At 48.6% G+C, this 18,876-nt stretch overlaps 1 pseudogene; it reads right to left on the bottom strand.

Moving 5' to 3' along the window:
• The window catches only part of LOC147747727 (uncharacterized), an 83,625-nt pseudogene extending 70,293 nt beyond the window's left edge, over positions 1-13,332 (bottom strand).
• Between the last annotated feature and the right edge of the window lie 5,544 nt (positions 13,333-18,876).

Genomic DNA, 18,876 nt, shown 5'->3' with positions numbered 1-18,876 from the left:
GGAACATTAGCATGCACATACTCATTAAAGTAATTATCTGCCCCATCCACCACTGGAAAAGTAACCCACGAATAGTAAACTTCAAAGCGATAAGCCCGGTTCGCTTTCACAACAAAGACGAAGTCTACCCCAGCAACTGGAAACCCATGTTGCATCAAATGAGCAGTATCTGTAATGAGCAATTATGCAAAGCAATTGCAACAGCCATAAATAAACCTTAGATGAAACAAAGCAATAATGGTAGCGCACTACCTGGCTTAGAATAACAAAAATGAAAACTTTTTTAAAACTCAAGCTTGAATAACCTATACAATCTAATACAGGAGGTTAAGCCCATGCACCACAGACGTCTCCGGTAATTGGTGAGAGGGTATTGTGGACAAGCACAAGCGCTGCTCAGGGGTAACAGACCAAACGTTGGTGTTGCCATGTTGCAGGGATTCTGCACATACACAGAACTATGCACAGGAATATAAGATGTTGGTGCATAGGGGCTATGCCTTTCTACCACTTAAGTGTCCACAAGCCTAAGACAGACTAGCTATGGTCTCATTCGCGCCCCCCTCCCTCCCACTCACATATGGCGAAACTAATGATTTGAGAACACAACACTCCCGGATCTCTTATAATCGCAGTAACAAGACCCACCCTTTCACCAACACTCTCGTACTGGTCCACAATAAAATGTGACAGTCACAGAAATAGTTCAAAATATTTATTTTAACTAACGTGCTCTAAAATGCAGTATACGTGCCACAACAAGAGTAAATATGCAGAACACAAATATAGTTGGCATTGCAGCAAGACCATACATAACAAAGGGAGACGTCATCATACAAAGACTCTGAAGTAAGGACTATACTGCCTAGGCTCCCTCCCCGTGGATAGAATAGGTGGTATTACATAATGAAAGATCCCTGGGCTTTGTCAGTAGACCCCATACCTTAGGACATAGATCGTCTTTATACATCAAAGGTGCATGTTGCTCTGCTCCCTGGAAAGGTCCCTCTCCAAGTGTGTCTCACCCAAGCATGCATCCCCATCATGTCAAAAGTATGATTCTTCAGCAGGCCCAGCTGCGTGGGCATGTTTTGTCTAGGTGCTAGGGCCTGACCAGAACAGAATAACAAGAGGCATTGTTTATCGACCATGTACACATTGTTCAGACTAAACTCTGAGAAAAGGCATAGAGCGAACATAGTCGACAGTGCTCGTGTAAAGGCATAAACTAAAGGATTGTAGTAACATGCGCAAAAGCAGCATCCTGTCTTCAAGACTCGTGCTAACTTAAAGCTGTCTACGATGTTCCTAGCAGCCATGTGACAAATTATTACACCGGTCAATTGTATCAATGTGCAATTCCTTAAACAGTCCTTGTGGTCGGGGTATTATGGAAGCTATTACCTTGAGGGAGGGACTTGGTAAATACTGCTGACACACTGTACAGGTGTGTATGTACATTGTTATCATCTTATGTAGGTTGGGATAAACCAATCCTGGTGTAGTTGGAGGGACATGTGTCTGGCAGTATGTGAAGAAGATGTAACTGGTTTAGAGCTATCAGTAACAATGCTTGGGGCATGACAGGCTTTCCTTTTGATATCTGTCTATATATTACATCTGTTCCAGTCTGTGTGCATCCACTAGCTTCCCACAACTGTTTGTCATGCTCTGGGGCACTTTCTTGTATCTCTCTGAGAAGGAGGTAAACTGTCTCAGTGTAATGTCTGGATGCATCCAAAGGATCCAATAGTGTTGATGTGTCACTAGCTACTAAAACTGTGGTGTGTGTGTGTGTCACTAAGGGGGCGTTTTGCTGTATCTTTGGCTGCCCAATCAGCCAAGGCATTTCTGCGGTATACAAAATTCTGTGCACTAGTGTGGGCGTCACACTTCATGACTGCAACTGCATGTGGCAGTATTAAAGCTTGTATGAAGTTCTGTAAGGGGGGACGGTGCATGACGGGACTTTCATCAGACTTCAGGAATCCACGTCTGCTCCACCACATAATGCTAGAGTGCACTGTTGTGGTAACATAGGCTGAATATGAGTATACTGTTATTGTTTCTCCTTCCCCTTGTTTGAGGGCTGCCACTAAAGCTACTGATTCAGCAGCCTGGTCTGTATACTGAGGTGGCAATTTTATCTGTTCTATTATCTGTAGTGTCTGAAGATTCATGCTGCATCGCTCTGACCACTGCAGGCCCTATGTCTTACATCTGTATCCTGGTCTATTATGGAAAGCTCATCCACAAAATATAAAACGCTACCCAGAATGGGGGCTTCTGTTGCTTGGCTACACTTATCTAGAGTTTATGTGGCACAGTACTGTACATAATCATCTGTGTCTGAAATGGGGTGTGCATAGAAGGTAGCAGGGTTGCCTGTGTGACCTTTAACTACCTTCAGGGATGGCAATGATAATATTTCATATTCTGGTACTCTCTGTGTTCGTGTTTTAGCTTTCTGAATTATTGCAAACACTGCATGTTCAGCATACAGCGTCGGAGGTGCATCCGTGACAATGGGGGAACGTTTCTCGACTGCAAAGGCAGCTGTAGCTAGCCCTTGTTCACAAGGGTAATGGCCTTTCAGGACAGAATAAAGTAGGACACTAAAATACGCAATTGGCTTGTGGGCTAAAGGATAGGTTTGTGTGAGGACAGCTGCCGTCACCTGGCCATTACAGTGGCAAAAAAGGAAAAACACTTTATTGTAATCTGATTAGTCTAACACTGGTGAATTTGTTATCTCGGTTTTTAACTTGTTAAATATTTGTTTCATCTCTAATTCATGTTACCTTGTCTTTCTGTGGTTTAGGCTGTTTGATAGATGCAAGCAGTGAAGATATTATAGTACTGTAATCAGAAACCCATTTTCTGACAAAATGACATAAGCCCAGGAACTTCTGCATTCCTTTCACTGTCTCATGCTCTGTCATCTGTCAAATAGATGCTTTCCTTTCGGGCATAACTCGGCGGTTGACCCAAGTATTGGGCTTCTTCCTGACAGTACTGCAATTTGTCCTTGTCCACCTTGTATCCAGGGTTCCTGCGCAAGGTCCATTGTCTTTGGTGGCACTGGAGAAAATTCTTGGGACTGTATCCCTCCTCTCCAGTGTGGGGCGTAGAGGTACACTGTCTTGGAAAACAATCTCTGTTCTTCTGGGATCAACAAACAACTGGTCCTCTGTTATGTCTCCCACCTATATGTGGAGACATATCAGAAGGGATCATGAAAGATGCCACATGCCCACATCGCACTGGTGGGGTTACTTGCCGTCAGTGTCCCATAGGTGGGAGACACGCCCAGAGCCTTTTTTTCCAGAATTAAGTCTTTCTCTAATACTTTAGAATAGGGGCCCTGTCGCCGGAAAAGAAAGTTCTTAGGTAATTCAACTAATTTCCTTTTCAATTCTGGTGTGTCTGCTATGATAGTGTACACTGCTCTCATGAAGGCTAAAAGGTCTGTGGGTCTAGCCCTAACCTGGTCACAGTCTAAAAAGTGTGTGACCACAGTAATAATAATCCACATTTGTAAAGCGCAAACAATCACCCGTAAGGGTCTCTAGGCGCTGGGAGCCGTCGGGAAGAGTAAGCAAGCTAATGCCCAGAGTCACATGGTGCTGGGCTAATCTGCCACAGGCCCCGGGGATCGAACCGTGATACCCAGATTCCGAAGTCAGTCACCCTGGCCGCGGCGCCACACCTCTCCCTGTCATGTCTCCCAGTCATGATGCGTGTAGAAGATACGCCTGATGTTGAAAATGTCATAGATCCATCTTTTCCAAAATAAATTGTCATGTTTAACTTTGTCATGAGATCACATCCTAGCAAGTTAGCCTGGGCATTTGGGGAGAAAAAGAAATCGAAGTCAACATACCCCCCACCCCCTATTTCCATCTCCACAGGTTTATTGAAAGGAACTCTCCTCTCAGCCATGCAGAACCCATATGTGCCCAATGATGAATTTGACAATGGGAGCCCCCTCTCATGCGTACAGGACCTAGTGACCCCAGTGTCGATGAGAAAGGTGTTCTCCTTTTCATTTATGGCTACTGTCACAGTGTGTTCCTCGTCTGGCCTGTGAGTCACCATTAAGACTGGACACATGAGGCTACTCCGCGGGCACTCTTCATTAGGCATATTCTCCCATGTAATTTTTCTGGAATAGGTTCCCTCCCCTGACAATTAGGGATTGTAGGGGAGGGGAAGTAGGGCATCTGTAACGTTGACGACTTGGGACATTATGAGAGAAATGAGAGTCCATACCTGATGTAATGTGATTTCTGATTGTGACACTGATTTTGATTGCTATTGTAATATTGCCATTCTTACTGATTGTGTAATAAAAACAGTTAAAAAATAAAAAATAGGAAGGCGAAAACTTATTCCTAAATTATATACTAAATAGCATAAACTTATATACTAACATTATTATGTGGACACATTTCGTACAGGTACACATACACCAATACTAAATTTCATACTAAGGCAATCAAAACACTACTGCATTCATTCTACATTACATATTAGGGAAAATAAAACCTCACTCGTGGTCACTTCTCTCTGGCTTCATAGAGAGCACAACCTTTTACTATTTTGTTAAACATACATAAATTACTCCGCCTCGAACCCTGTTGTGCCTTGACCACTTCCAACTTATTTAGTTGAGTCCCTAGTAGCTTCCGGTCTTACCCCAGGGATTCCCTAATATTGTATTAATACACAATCTTGCATGCGAACAATAAAATTATATATTATTGTAAACATTACTACTGTCTTTCCATATGAATCGGAACGGATGTCGCACAGTTCCTACCATTAAAAAAAACAACAACAAAAAACACAAAACACCCGAGTCCAACTTGTCCCTTGGAGTTGCTGAGACTTTTACTGAACGACTGCACCTCATTTTACCTTTCAAAGGTGAGCAAGTCACTTCTTTGGGGGACAGGAAATATTCTGGGCTGCCAAATGGTGAATTCAAGCAGAAGTCCTGGCTGACATATCAATATGTTGGAGGAAAATATATAAATAAAGTAAGACAGAACAATTTTACACAATAATATCGTTGTAATCAATCAGTCAATTGTGAAAATCAGCTAGTCTCAAACCGAGACCAAGGTTTGAAGTTCAAAGTTCTGGATTACATGCATTAGCATATATACTGGAAAAGCCACAAAACACAAATTACTAATTCTTCTGTGACGCAAGTATCAAGCTGGGCAGATAAGATAGTACCTTAACACTGAACATGCCTATATTTAGCAGAAACCCCCTCTTGTGTGTTCAGTTTATCAGGGCGAGATATTCATAGAAACACATTTTTGTTTTTCTGCATAGCGAGTGATTATCTCTTGTTTGACTTCAGTGGCCCATCCAAGTCTATCTGACTAGCATATTCTCAACAGGCTTGGACTAAGGCAGACTACACCCTCGTTTACAGCCTGTACTTAATGTTTCATGGCGGTGCAAAAAACATTTTCTACTGTTGACCTCTTGGTGTATTTGTTTAACATAGAAATGTGGCGTCCTGTTAAGTTTGAATCTGCAAAGAAATGTAATCTATTAATGTGATTCAGCGCAGCTAAATTGTCCATGCAGATTTTATGTGCGTTTCCTAAAACTAATGTGCACTGTGACTGGTGTATTTCTGCGGAACCCACAGTTATCTTTTTCAGCACATCCATTTATTCGCCTTGTCTGGGCCACTATCTAGGTTTACATCTGTCCCTCACGTGAAATGCTTGTAGTGGGGTTTGGGATTTTATATTTGTATGTGTGTCTGTAAAATGTATTACTATTATTTCACTGCATCACCCTGTCTCCCTTTTTAGGTCCCGCCTAGCGTTGCAGCGCATGCGATGCTCGCTCGGTGAGAGCTATAGCGAGAGAAGACATTTCAGAAGGGGACTCGAAGCTCCATTCCTAATTTTTATTGCCTTGCGTCACCGTTCATGCTAAACGGTGGCCTGCCATTGGAATTGTTTTATTTTTTTTGTCGCTGCCCTTTCTCCTTTTCAGACGGCCCATCCAGACTGGCTCATCTGCTTCACTGCTGTCGCATAGCAATTCCTTATCTTTAAGGGGGCCATCAGGTTTTAATTAGCAGCGGCGCGTAGGTGCCATCTGTTTCAAACAAAGACCTTCACACCCACCCTCTCCATAATGTGCTCCGGATCTTTCTCAAGAAGTTTGCAAGAGTAGCGCCGGTACGTGCAGTGCTGTAAAGGGCAACATTACAAAAGACCACGGGTATATCAAGACATGAATCTGACGTGTATTCTGCACCATTCATAAATTATTCTTAAACACTGCCTATCGCCAGTGAGTCTTATCAGACCGAGGACAGCCCTCTAAGGCACGATGGATGAACTCGCCAATTCTTCTTGAATACCACTCCCTGACTCTGTGGCTTTTCTGACATATAATCATCTAAGTAGCACTTAATACCCACATTTAGCCCAACACAGATGTTTCTAATGTAAGTCAGATGTAGGAAATGAGCAACAGTGATTAAACAAATTTGTCCAGGATCACACATTGAAGTCCAGTGGGACAGCTAAGATTACAACTCCGGCATCCACAATCTAGGATGGGCACTTTGCATGTGTGCACGTTTGTATTGCGGTTTCTATGTATGTCTGTATGTGGGGGTAAACGGGGTAAAAGAAATTATCTTTTACAACGCCATTACTTGTTTAATGCTACACGACGGGAAAAAAAAGCAATCACATTTTCAATGCCAATAGCGCTAAACAATGTCATTGCAAGACCTATTGCATTATTTGTTGTGGATTGGAAACAGGATGGAACCTTTTCACAAATTTGGGACACCTGGCAATTCATAAGAATAAGAAAGAAAACAGGATCTAGCCTGGTCACCCAACCTACGGGACCTTGTACATTACTTTACCCATGTTTATTGATATGCACCTTTTGTTGTGCATTACAGAGTTGGTAAATGAACATGAAGCTTCTTTCATCTGTTTGTACGTTGTCCACTGATGTCTCATGTGAGCAATATTAATGTTAATGTGGGCCACTTGGAATTGGAACCCACTCTTTTCCCTTCTTGTCGGGTCTTTGATGTTTCTGGCGGGTGAGCCAGACACACACAGCCTGTGGGTTGACACAGAGTGGTATTGGTCTTCACCAGATGCATCGCTTGAAGTCGAGGAAGGCAGGCAGGTTCTCATCTTTGGCAGTTGCAGCATTCAGTCCTATGCAGCAGCTCCTCTCAAGTGGGTTTATTCCACTAGGCCCCCTGGGGACAGGTGCAAGGACACCTGACAGGAATGCGTTGATTTGTGAGTATTATTTTGCCTGACTCACAGCTAGAGTTACAACTGGAGACTGAGGACTCTGCTGGCTTCAGTCATGAGCAGGTAGGTATGTCTTGGTGTCCCACTCTTCAGGAACCTGCGGGACTTATCCTCCTGCCAGGTATTCATCTTCTTCTCTCTGAGCAGGCAGGCAGACTTCTCCATCAAATTGAAAACATAAGGTAATGTCCATTCACCCCTGGGAGACTGGCTGTTATGTGTATGCAAACCCTGCTCTCACACCAGTACACACCCAAGGTCTTGAGGAACTTTATTCTGGAACAAAATGGAGTGGTTTGGATCCCATTAGTATATACATTTTCCAGATGGGCGATGTGGGTCCGCTACCAAAGGTTTTACTGCCCATGAAGAGGGTGCATTTGGTGCACTATCCCTGGGCACAAAACCATGTTTTGGATCTCGCGTTCTCAGCAGCAGGCTTAGACTTCTTTGCACATGTTCAGTTATGACTCCAGGGCCAGAATTTATAAGCATAGTAGCATAGTAAGCATGCAGGTGCACACTTCGATTTACCGCGCAGTAGACTGGTCATCCCAACAAAGTGTTTCTCACAGGATTTGAGATTAGAAATATTGTAAGTTCTGTTATTAACAATTCAAATTGGCCGTCACAACTTTAGTATCTGAGATCATGAATAAATGCAAGCCTTTAGGTTGTTGATAGACTGCGACCTGTATAAATACTTTTTTTTCCATCATAAACACAGTTTACTTGCTTTGAGTTTGTAGGAGGTTTAAGAGGATGTATTACATTTATGATCACTAAGTCTGCAATGGCGAGTTCTAGTCTGGGACTCTACGTTTCTCTTTTTTTTTTTTTAAAAACAGATTTTATTTGTTGCATGATAGGAACACATCAAGTAATCCTCTGACATCCAGAGGCAATCACTAGAACAAGTTATCACGGGCTTTGACATGCAAACATTTTCATATGTAAATAAGCAGTCGAGTTAATAAACAAAGAAATGCATTATTGTACAACCCCCGCCCTCCCCCACCTACCCTCAACTCCCCCCTCCCTCCCTCCCGGTGCTCACTCCGTCCGCCATATCATAGGCCATCCGGCTGTTAGATTAGTTGTAATTCATCCTCCTCTGGAGGCGGGTCCAGGTCCAGGCCCCGATAGTCCGCCCACCGCTTCCATATTTTGTAATGCTTGAGCGGGCACCCCCTTGCTACATACACAGGCTGTTCCAGGCCCATACAAAAGTCCATTCCGTTCTGCCAAGCTATGAATGAAGGGGCACGGGGCGCCTTCCAAGATTTCGCAATGTCCCTTTTGGCCAAGGTCAGCCCCAACAGTAGCAAATGGAGCTTATACGGTTGCCCCCCACTCCAGCCAGCACATGAAGGAGAGCCAATTTAGGGTCTTTCTGTAGCTCCCAGGACAGAACCTCATTCAAACATCGAAACACTCTGTCCCAGAACCTCTGGAGAACCCTGCAGTCCCACACTGTGTGTAGCAGCGTCCCCACCTCTGTGCTGCACCTAAGACAATCAGGGGATGCTATCAATCCCGCTTTCCAAAAGCGCTGTCTAGTGTAGTAAGTGCGATGAAGGTACCTGAATTGTATCAGTCGCAAGCGCGTGGAGATGGCCGCTCCCCTGGGTCCCTCCAGCGCCCCCACCAAATCCTCCTCGTCTAGCTCCCCAACATCCTGCTCCCACTGGGTCCTGAGATGGGCAAGGTCTGAAGCACTGTGTCGTACAAGGGTTTGGTATATGCGGGATATCTTTTTATCCGGCAGTTCTCCCATAAAGACTTTGGCCTCAATAGGACTAAATTCTGATATGTCTTCCACTCCCTGGAGATACGGGGTCAGAGCGTGACGGAATTGGAGGTATCTATAAAATTGTGTATGTGGCATTTCGAACTCCTCCGGCAACATGGCAAAGGACTTGAGCACTCCTCCCGACATGACATCGCCCAATGTAGAGATGCCTATCGCATTCCAACTCCGGAAGCCCACCAGGGCCGCTAGCTGAGGTAATCTTCCATTTTGCCACAAAGGGGTCTCCAGCGTCAGGACATTCCACCAGCCTATCCTGTGCAGGGCCTGTCGCCATATCTGAAAGACCACTTGCGTGACGGATGGCAGGGATCTCCGAAGAGATGCAGAGTATAGCAGCATGTGTAGGGAGGCAGAGCCCATGAGGGCTCGTTCCACCGCATAAGCAGGATCTCCCCTGTCCGCGTACCACCAGTCGTTCAGTACTAGAAGGTGGGATGCCTGTTAATAGGACAGTATGTCCGACGTGGCAAGGCCTCCGGTATAAGTGGAGCGAAAGCAGGTCCGCAGTGCGACCTGCACCGTGCCCCCCTCCCACAGAAAGCCACTCAATGCCGCGTTCAGGCGCCGGAACCAAGATTGTTGAACCAACACCGGGTGATTCTGTAATTGATATATAATCGCGGGAGCGCAACCATCTTAAAAATGGCAGATCGGCCCTGATTGAAGAGCGGCATCCTGGCCCATGCCTTAAGATCTTCTCGTGTGCGTTCCCAGATAGGGGTAATATTACGCTCCATGGCCACGGACACATCCTCCGTGAGGTACACCCCCAGATATTTCACTCCATCTACAGCCACCTGAATGCCATCGGCCCATCTCACCGATTGGTTGCGGGCCCCCTAGAGTCCAGAGGGTGGACTTCCCGGGGTTCATATAGAGGCCAGATGTTTCTCCAAAAATTTGGAGGATCCGCAGAATGCGAGGCCCCGATTGATCCAAGTCGGTGAGAAAAAATAGCACATCGGCGTATAGGGTTATCCTATCCGCCACACCAGTCGACCACTGAAAACTCCTCAATTGGGCATCGATCCGCACCCATGCCGCAAGGGGTTCCATTGCGAGTGCAAAAAGGTACGGGGAGAGGGGGCACACCTGCCTAGTTCCCCGCTGGATACTAAAAGAACGGGAGATTCCTCCGCCCACATGCACCGCTGCCGTTGGGTCCGTATATAGGAGCCGTATATATGCCAAGAAGCGGGGCCCAAGTTCAGACGGCCCAAGAGGGCAAATAAATACGTCCAGCTCAAAGAGTCGAACGCCCTATCCATGTCCGCCAGCAGCAGCGCAGCCCGTTCTTCCAGACCCCGCCAGGCCGAGATTGCAACTTGAGCTCGCCTGATGTTATGCCGAGTGGCTCGCTGGGGCATAAAGCCGGCTTGGTCCGGGTGGACCAGGTCCGTGATATGGGGCTTGAGTCTGTTGGCGAGGGCCTTCGCCAGTATCTTGGCCTCGGTATTAAGCAGCAAAATAGGTCGGTAGGACTCGTGTATCTCTGGGGGCCGCCCTGGCTTCAAAAAGACTACTACCTCCGCATGTCTCCAGTCCGAGGCAGCGTACCCTTCTCACGGGCCTCTTCGATAACTGGTCGAAAGTGTGGTGTCAACTGCGTCGCATATTGTCGAAAAAATTAGCTTGGAAACCTGTTCAGACCCAGTGGCTTGCCCGGGTTCAGTTTGCCCAGGGCCGTGGCCAGCTCGTCGTCCGTCAGTGGCCGGTCCAGTGCATCGCAAACCTCATCCGAAACGGCCCTCTGTGGAAGATCATCTATGAAACGCTGTACCATTTCGGCAGCCAGACATTCCCGGGGCGCATACAAAGTCTCATAGTAGGAGGCAAAGCTACCCGCTATCGCACCTGGTTCCAACAGCGGCTCCCCATCCGGGGCAACTATCTGGGGTAGTGGCTGCGCGTGCATAATGCCCTGACACAGGCGATGAAGCATTTTACAAGACTTGTCGCCCCATTGGTATATGCGGCTTCGCGTGGCTAGCCAAGCCTGGCGGGCCTCGTCCAGTAGTATCGAGGTATATTGCTGTTGCGCCAACACTAGCTGTCGTCTCTCTCGTTCGCCATCTGCCCCGACCCCTACGCTCTAGGTCCTCCAATTCCGCCTCCCGCCGCACCAGGTCCCTACGCGTCTCCTTCCACGCCGTTGAACACCACGAGATATCAATGCCCGCATAGTGGGCTTCATGGCCTCCCACAGTACTGCCGGGGATGCCACCGAACCCACATTGGTGGATAGGAAGAGCGCAAGTTCGCAGGTAATGTGGGCAGGATAGGAGGGCTGCATTAACTGCCAAGGCGACAGGCGCCACCTGAACGGCTGCCTGGAGTGCCCCGTGTCGATCAAGAGACAGATCGGAGAATGGTCGGACAGTGCCTGGGGCAAGATCTCCGCTGACAGGAGCCTGTTGGCCATTGCCCGCGGAAGGAAGATGTAGTCCAGGCACGAGAACGAGTCTCGCGCAGAGGAAAAGTATGTGAATTCCCTGCTCGCCCCTCATTTGTATCTCCAGGAGACAATGCAGTCCAATCCCATGACCATGGCTTTCAGTCGAGACACCCGCCCCTCCCTCCCGGTCGCCTCGCCTGCAGCGCTCCGCCATCTATCACACGATACGTCCATGAAATCATTCCAGTCCCCCCCACAATAAATAAAGCTGTAGGCATATCTACCCATAGGGACATCAGCTTGTCCACTAGGGCCCATTGCAGTGGGGGCGGCGCATACACACTACCAATGATTACCACCTCACCTCCAATCTCACCTTGCACAAACACATACCTGCCATGCGCATCTAGCCACGTACGTCTATGAGTAAAGGGGACTCTACGATGGATCAGAATGGCCACCTCTCGCGACCCCCTCGTGAATCCAGAATGGAAAGCCTGCGTGAAGCCATTGCGCTGAAGACATAATGCCTTAGTGCCCAATAGGTGGGTTTCCTGAAGTAGTAATATGTCGGTTCCCCTTCTCTTAGCCCAGGCAAAAACAGCCCCTCTCTTCACCTTGTCCAACATTCCTCGTACATTCCAGCTCAGTATACGTGACCCACAGGGACCTAGCCTTGAACCCCCAGCATCAGATGACATTTGTGTAAAGGCATATAACTTACATATGTCGCGCCACAGGCAACAATAGCAGCACTCCTCACGGATCGGAAGCAGCACAATAAGCACAGACCCTTCCCCTGAACCAGAACAACCCCAAACCCCAACAACCCCCCCCCCCGCACGCACCTCCCAAACATGGAAGCTCCTGTCGTGGTTGGAGTGTGTTCGCGGCCCCAACTGGGAGCACCCCCTCCAATGTATCCCCTCAGCACACCCCATGTCAAACTAGGCTGTGGCCCCCTCCCAACCCTGAGCAAGCGTGGCTCCCAGCCAAGCTAAAGCGCCCTGGTCAACGATAAGTCAAGTGGATGGGCAATTGTTCCTTTCCCCCCACAGTCGGGGCACATCGTCAGTAGCCTCCTGTGACTCCTTGTCCTTGCGAGTTTTGGACCGCGATTGTGAGCTGTGATTCAATCGAGATCTGCCTCTGCGCTTACGCTGGTCTTCAGGACCCCTACCCGAGTGGCCCCCGGTCGACGAGTCAGACTCTCCGCCTTTTGCCGTGTTGACCCGCACTCTGACAGTCTCGTCCGTCCACTGAAAGACGGCTTCCGGGGTGTCAAAGAAGAAAGTACGGGACTGGAAGACTACCCGCAATCGAGCCGGGTATAGCAATGCATAGGGTAGTTTCAGGCCCCGGAGGCGGGCCTTTGCCGCGGCGAAGGATTGTCTCTGCTGCTGCACCAACTTCGTGTAATCCGGAAAGATAAGGATATGAGAATTCTCAAACATAAGTTGGCCTTTCAATCTCGCCTGTTTCAGGATAGCGTCTCTGTAAGCATAATTCAGCAGTTTGGCGATCATGGGACAAGAGCGTTCTCCCACTGGAGGTTTCTGGGTCAAGGCCCGATGGGCCCTCTCTACCGCGAAGCAGCGTGAGAGAGTGTTGGCCAGCATCCACCCCTCCTGCCATTGTGTTAGGAAACGCTCAGCATTGCCCTTTTCGCAGTCCTCTGGAAATCCCAGGAAGCGAAGGTTACTGCGCCTGGCACGGCCCTCCGCCTCCTCCGCTCTCGTCACCAACCCTTTCTGCGTCCTCTCAAGGGCAACGACCATCTTCTTTAGGGTAGTCATGTCGTCTTTAACGGCTGAAATGCGCGTTTCCGTGCCCGTTTTATGCGTTCCACGGCGTTTCGCAGGTCCTGCCGAAGGACGATAACATCGGAGGCCACTGCCCCAATCTTGGCATCTAGGACGTCCCTGGACTGCGTGATCGCGGCCAAGAGTGCAGCATTGTCCGGCACCGATGATTGCGCCCCCTTCGCGCCAGCGGCTTCGGTAAACTTATCAATGGGCCCTGTTTGCCCTGGCTCCCACTTCCGCCCCGTGTCATGGTGATGTGACGTGGGGCCTTTCACCTGCCGTTCTCTGTTGAAGTCGGCGCCGCCCGCCACCAGGTACCTCGCAACAAGATGGCGACTCCCGGGAATAGTTCACTCTCTGCGGTCCGTGAAGAACAGCCTCATCCCCAAGCTAGCTCCCCAAGATCTCCAATCAGCAATATGCGGTCCCCGGGTCACTCAAGACCCACCGCGGCGGCCAGCAAGCTCCGGCCGTGCCTTCCTTCTAGTTGGGCCCCGGTCTCGCGGCGGATCGTCGTTCAGGAATGCGGGCAGAGTAGAGCCCGGGGCCCGACTCGACCCCCGATTGGGCAATGTGGTACTGCGACCTCCCCGCCTGCCTTCCCACCGGGCACCACTCTGACCTGGCTCTGCAGCCGTCCCTCGTCAGGGCAGCGCAGCTCTCTTCATGCCAATGGCGGCCCTCCTCGCGGTGAAAATGGCGGTCGCGCTCCCCGGCTCTCCTCGCTGCAGGGATCCGCCAAGCCCACTCCGCAGCTGCCGCCCGCAGCGTCGCCCGGCGGGAATCTCCTCTCCCGGGGCCCGGAGCCGTCGATCCACAGCAGTGCCGGCGCTCCAGCAGCACTCTGCTCGGGCACCCCAGCAACTCTCGGCGCGGCCCCTCCTGCCCGGCGGGACACTCCGAAAATCGAGGCCCTGACTTCACAGGCCGCACCAACCAGCTCGCTTCTCGGTTCTTTAGGGCGCCTCACCGCCTCAGGATGCAACGCAGGCGGCCCCGGCTGCTGATTTTCAAGTGTCCCGGGATTCGGAATTAGGACAAATTGTAGGGAGCCTCAATAATCGACCAGGGCTAGGATATTTAAGCAAGGATGATGATCGGCTGGTCGGAGCTCCGGCTCTACACAACCGCCATGTTCGCTGGCTAAACCACGCCCCGGACTCGACGTTTCCTGACATGTTTTTACTCCTGCCACAATTTCGAATTTTGAGTTTTTGATGAAAGCACGGATGCCTACCAAATATGCCTCCATTGGGCTTGCATTAATTTAGAAGCATTGTAATACATGGTGGTCTTCTGTTATGGTAGTTCTCTTGCTTTAACGCTATGCTCATGTAAAGCCTGCATCTTCCTTTTTTAATGCTTGATTTCAACGATAAATAGGTCGACAAACGAATAATCGCCGTAACCAAACCTGCATATCATTTAGAGACAAAGGGGCATATGTATGACAAACCCGTTTTGCAAGTCCTTAATAGCGATTTTATTTTTTGCGAATCTCAATTAATGACTCGAAAAATGGAATGTATGTAGGAATCGCAAAATTAATTGCAATTCCGTAATATTTCTTAATTGCGGATCGCAAATTGTGATTCGCAATTGAGGAATACTTTCTCATTCGTGCCTATGGACCTAGAGGCCTATAAGAATGAATGGGAAGGCATTCGCAATTTGCGAGTACCCATTAGGTACTCGCAAATTGCAAATGCAATTTTAATAGTGCAAGGGTGTCAAAAGGACACCCTTTTGCACCCCTGAAATGTGTGCACGCACATGTGGCGCACATACATGCCACTTTGAAAAATGCAATAAAGTGCATTTTTCAACCACCAACTTGAAGTTAGTGGTAATTTGCGATTTCTTATGCCAAAATCGCACAACTTGGATGGTTCCTGCATCGCATTTAGGGAATCAGTTTGCGATTCCTTATATGCAGTCGCAAAATAGGGAATGCAATTCCCTATTTGCGATTCCCTATTTTGCAATGCCCTTTTAGGATGATACATCACAAAAGGCCCTATCCCGTTTGCAAACAGGCCGATTCTCAGAATCGGCCTGTTTGCGAATTGGAAAAGGGCTTGCTACATATATCCCAAAGCTTCCTAAATATTATCATACAAATAAATACAACGTACCTCGCACATTATATTTATTCATTCCCCTTCCCTTCTTCTAATCATGTCAAGTTGTACTGCCAAGTTTTTTTATTAAGAACAAAAACAAGACTGAGATATAACATTCTTGTTGCTTTAGGCACAGTACACAAAGGTTGACACCGTAAGACAGCACCAACATCTCCTGTTACACCTTTTCCACATAATCAAGAGATATATCAAATCAGTAGTCTTAACATTACAGTTCACCATGTTCCCCAACTGAAACTTACAATTAAATCTACAGTATAAACAGAGAGTTCGTAGGCCATAGCCCTCGCTCCAGTCGGCAACAGATCTTAGATCCTTGAACGCCTTTACTCGCACTATACTGCAGGAGAAGCGACTCAGTGTGTCCTGTTCGTCTCAACAGTTAAGTAAGTTTGGTAAAGCCCCCAGAAGTTTTTGGGTCGATTGCGGTGTCATATAGATGCTGCTTTTCTATATACTGTGTTAAGTTAGCATGAGTTTATTAAGTGTTTAACCCCTTCCATGCTCATGACGAGCTCAGCTCGTCATGAGGCACAGTTGAGCTGTGCTGATGACGAGCTGAGCTCGTCATGAATAATAGGATTCAAGGAACTGCAGCACAGAGGGGAAATTACTGCTGCAGTCAAGGTGTTAAACAACATATTTCCTTTGGCTTCAGTTTGCACACAACACAATTGTTATTGTAGCTTTCAACCTAGACGAAAGATGTGATTTATTTGAGAATAATATGTTATTGCTCTGATATCAGTCGTGCTTGGTACACTGTCTGAACAGTGAGTGCTGAACCCTCTAAGAATAACCTAACACAAGGTTGCTGGGAGCTCTGATCCTCGCACCACTAGACATAACACAAATACAGTTGCTGCCAACATTGGGCTCTAAGCGGGTTTAAGATAGAGTTACTGAGAATGCAAAAACACACTTGATAGAGCTGGTAGCTGATGATGTGATCCTCTCCTCCTGACATTTAGAGGTATGGGCCCGCCCTGCTAAAACCCAAATGAGACCTTCTTAGATATAATATAGTATGCTAAATAGGGAGCGCGAAAAATAGGTGATACAAATTTCTATTGATTTTTGCATTATAATATGCTATCACCGTTTGCTTATTATGGATTAGGGACTATGCTGATAACTCTGATTTTTATTATGTCTTCTTGTATTATATAAGATACTGCGTCTGAGAACCTTGCATTGAATAATAAATATTTCAAAATTGCACATGTCCACAATTACTCCACGTTCTGGTTTGAAATGATTATAGAGCGTGTAGGAGAGTAGGGTCTGCAATCCTATGATCACCCAGATTTTTTGCTTTTGTTTCACTGGTTTACGACTTTCTCTGGCTGTGGGCCTGCCAATCAGACCCACAGCCTGGCTGTTCTCTCTCTAAATTACGATATGTGCCCTAGGTGCATTTACCAATTGGTACTGGGCCACCTTATCAGACCCTGTAACCCAGGGCATAGGTGTACCCAGGGCCGCCAGGGGCTGCAGCATGTATTATGCCACCCCTGGCTGGCCTCCTAAATCTGACACAACTGGCTGCATGACAGCTGGGGCGAAGTCGTGTAATCACCCTTTGCTTTAGATATAGTAGCCCTATATCTAACCCTCCAATGGACACCCGAGTTCCTATCAGTCACTCCTATGGCAGGCCTTGACAATCCTGAAGGCAGAGTGCATGGGCTCGTGTGAACTAAGCTCTGGCCCGAGCCGAGCCCGGTTGCAGCTTGCGGAATCAAGACCCAATGGCTGTTCCATGATAACGCGTACCATATCGGTAACTTCGGTGTCGCGTTATCAAGACATGTCGAGTAAGGTGGCATACGAATCGGGATGCTGCCCTCTCACCAACTCTGGCGACGAGGTTAGCATTCCGCCCTTCTAGAGGGACACGACATGTACGTAACTGTGAACCCCGGTTACAGTTAACGAAAGCCTCAGCTCCACAAAATGGATGCTGCCACCACAGACACGAGTCTGACCTCCTGCTGCTGGGAGTCCTTCCAGCGAGGAGCACTTGGACAAAGGGTTTCCTGTCAAGGGCGGTGTTCGCACCGTCCCAGACAGGGTTTGTGTATTCTGGGTAGGTAGGGCTTTTGCGAGAAGGTGACTGCGGAGTGGCACCCCGGTGCTCACTACGCATCTGCCGGTTAGAACCAGTTCCAGGGGCGACAGCCCTGGCCTGGGGAAAGTCCGGCAGGGGAGAGGGGTGTAACTACCCCCCTTCCTGGTCCCACCCTTAGGGCAGGACCTAGTCATGTACCCACCCCTTCCTTTAGGATAAAGGCCGGAGCGGGGACCCTTCCAAATTAGATCATCTTTGAATCAAGAACTACTTTCTACGAAAGGACCTTCAAGACTCTTCTCAAGATTTCTCCCTTGTGGCTAAGGAGTAGTCACCCTGCATCAGCGGGCACCATCTAAGAACTCTGCGGTTTGCTGTAAGTCCTTCCTCAAGGAATCCGACGGCCCAGCTCGACGAGAACCGGCTTCCCTGGCACCTCTGACCTCTACCCACGTCATCAGCTCAGCTGTGACCTGTGGGTGCGACGAGACCTCGAGGGACCGGCCATCATCAGAACCTGCACGCTCTTAAGAACCAGCACGACCATCGAGGTAACTCTCTGGTGAGTGCTCTGGGGTCCGAGAAGCCCCGACCCTGAGCCGCTCCAGCACCGAAGTGCAGTCTCCCAGCATCTCCACGATCTGCGTGGGGCCCTTCTGCTCGCTGCTCAGCACGTTGTCTGGTCACTAGCCGCTGGCTCGTGTCCTTCTGTGACGACATCCGAGAATCAACACTGCCGGTCTGGTTGCTCCAGACTGGCCCTTGCTTCCATCTTTTCGAGAAGCACCCCGGACCCTCCTGGTCCACTCAAGACGCCGACAGCGACATCCGTCGTGGGACAGCTCGCACCTCCACCGTGGTCGCCGACAACGCCTCCTGGTCCGAGAGACTGCAGAGCCTAGCGTCGCCCACTCACCTGGTCGAGGTGACGGCCAACCGGTGCCTTCCTGGTACCCTCTGACTACTGGCTAGTAGTACGAACTTGGTCCCCTCTGCTTTCAGGTTTCATCAATCTACCGATCCAGGCTTGGATCTCTACGAACTATTCATCACTGGTCGCCGGCCAGCAACTCCTTTTCTTCCGGCTCCTGGCTCGTCAGCGAAGACCCCGACGCCTGTAAGACTTGTGCAGCCGCAGCCCTCGTGGCTAGGTAACTCGGCATTTCGGTGCCTGCATAGCCTCCTTACTCTAGGGTCCCGAGTCCCTCGCTTCCGACTTGCCTTAACCTTTCCGTGTCCCCGGACACTTGTTTTAAACTGTGCACTTGAAGTATTTACTAAAGAGATTTGGTTTGTGCTTAGTACCCTGTCCTCATAAAG

The sequence above is a fragment of the Lissotriton vulgaris genome, chromosome 1_1 (genome assembly GCF_964263255.1).
Source record: "Lissotriton vulgaris chromosome 1_1, aLisVul1.2, whole genome shotgun sequence".
Classification (NCBI taxonomy): domain Eukaryota; kingdom Metazoa; phylum Chordata; class Amphibia; order Caudata; family Salamandridae; genus Lissotriton; species Lissotriton vulgaris.
This window is presented reverse-complemented; position numbering and strand designations above follow the sequence as displayed.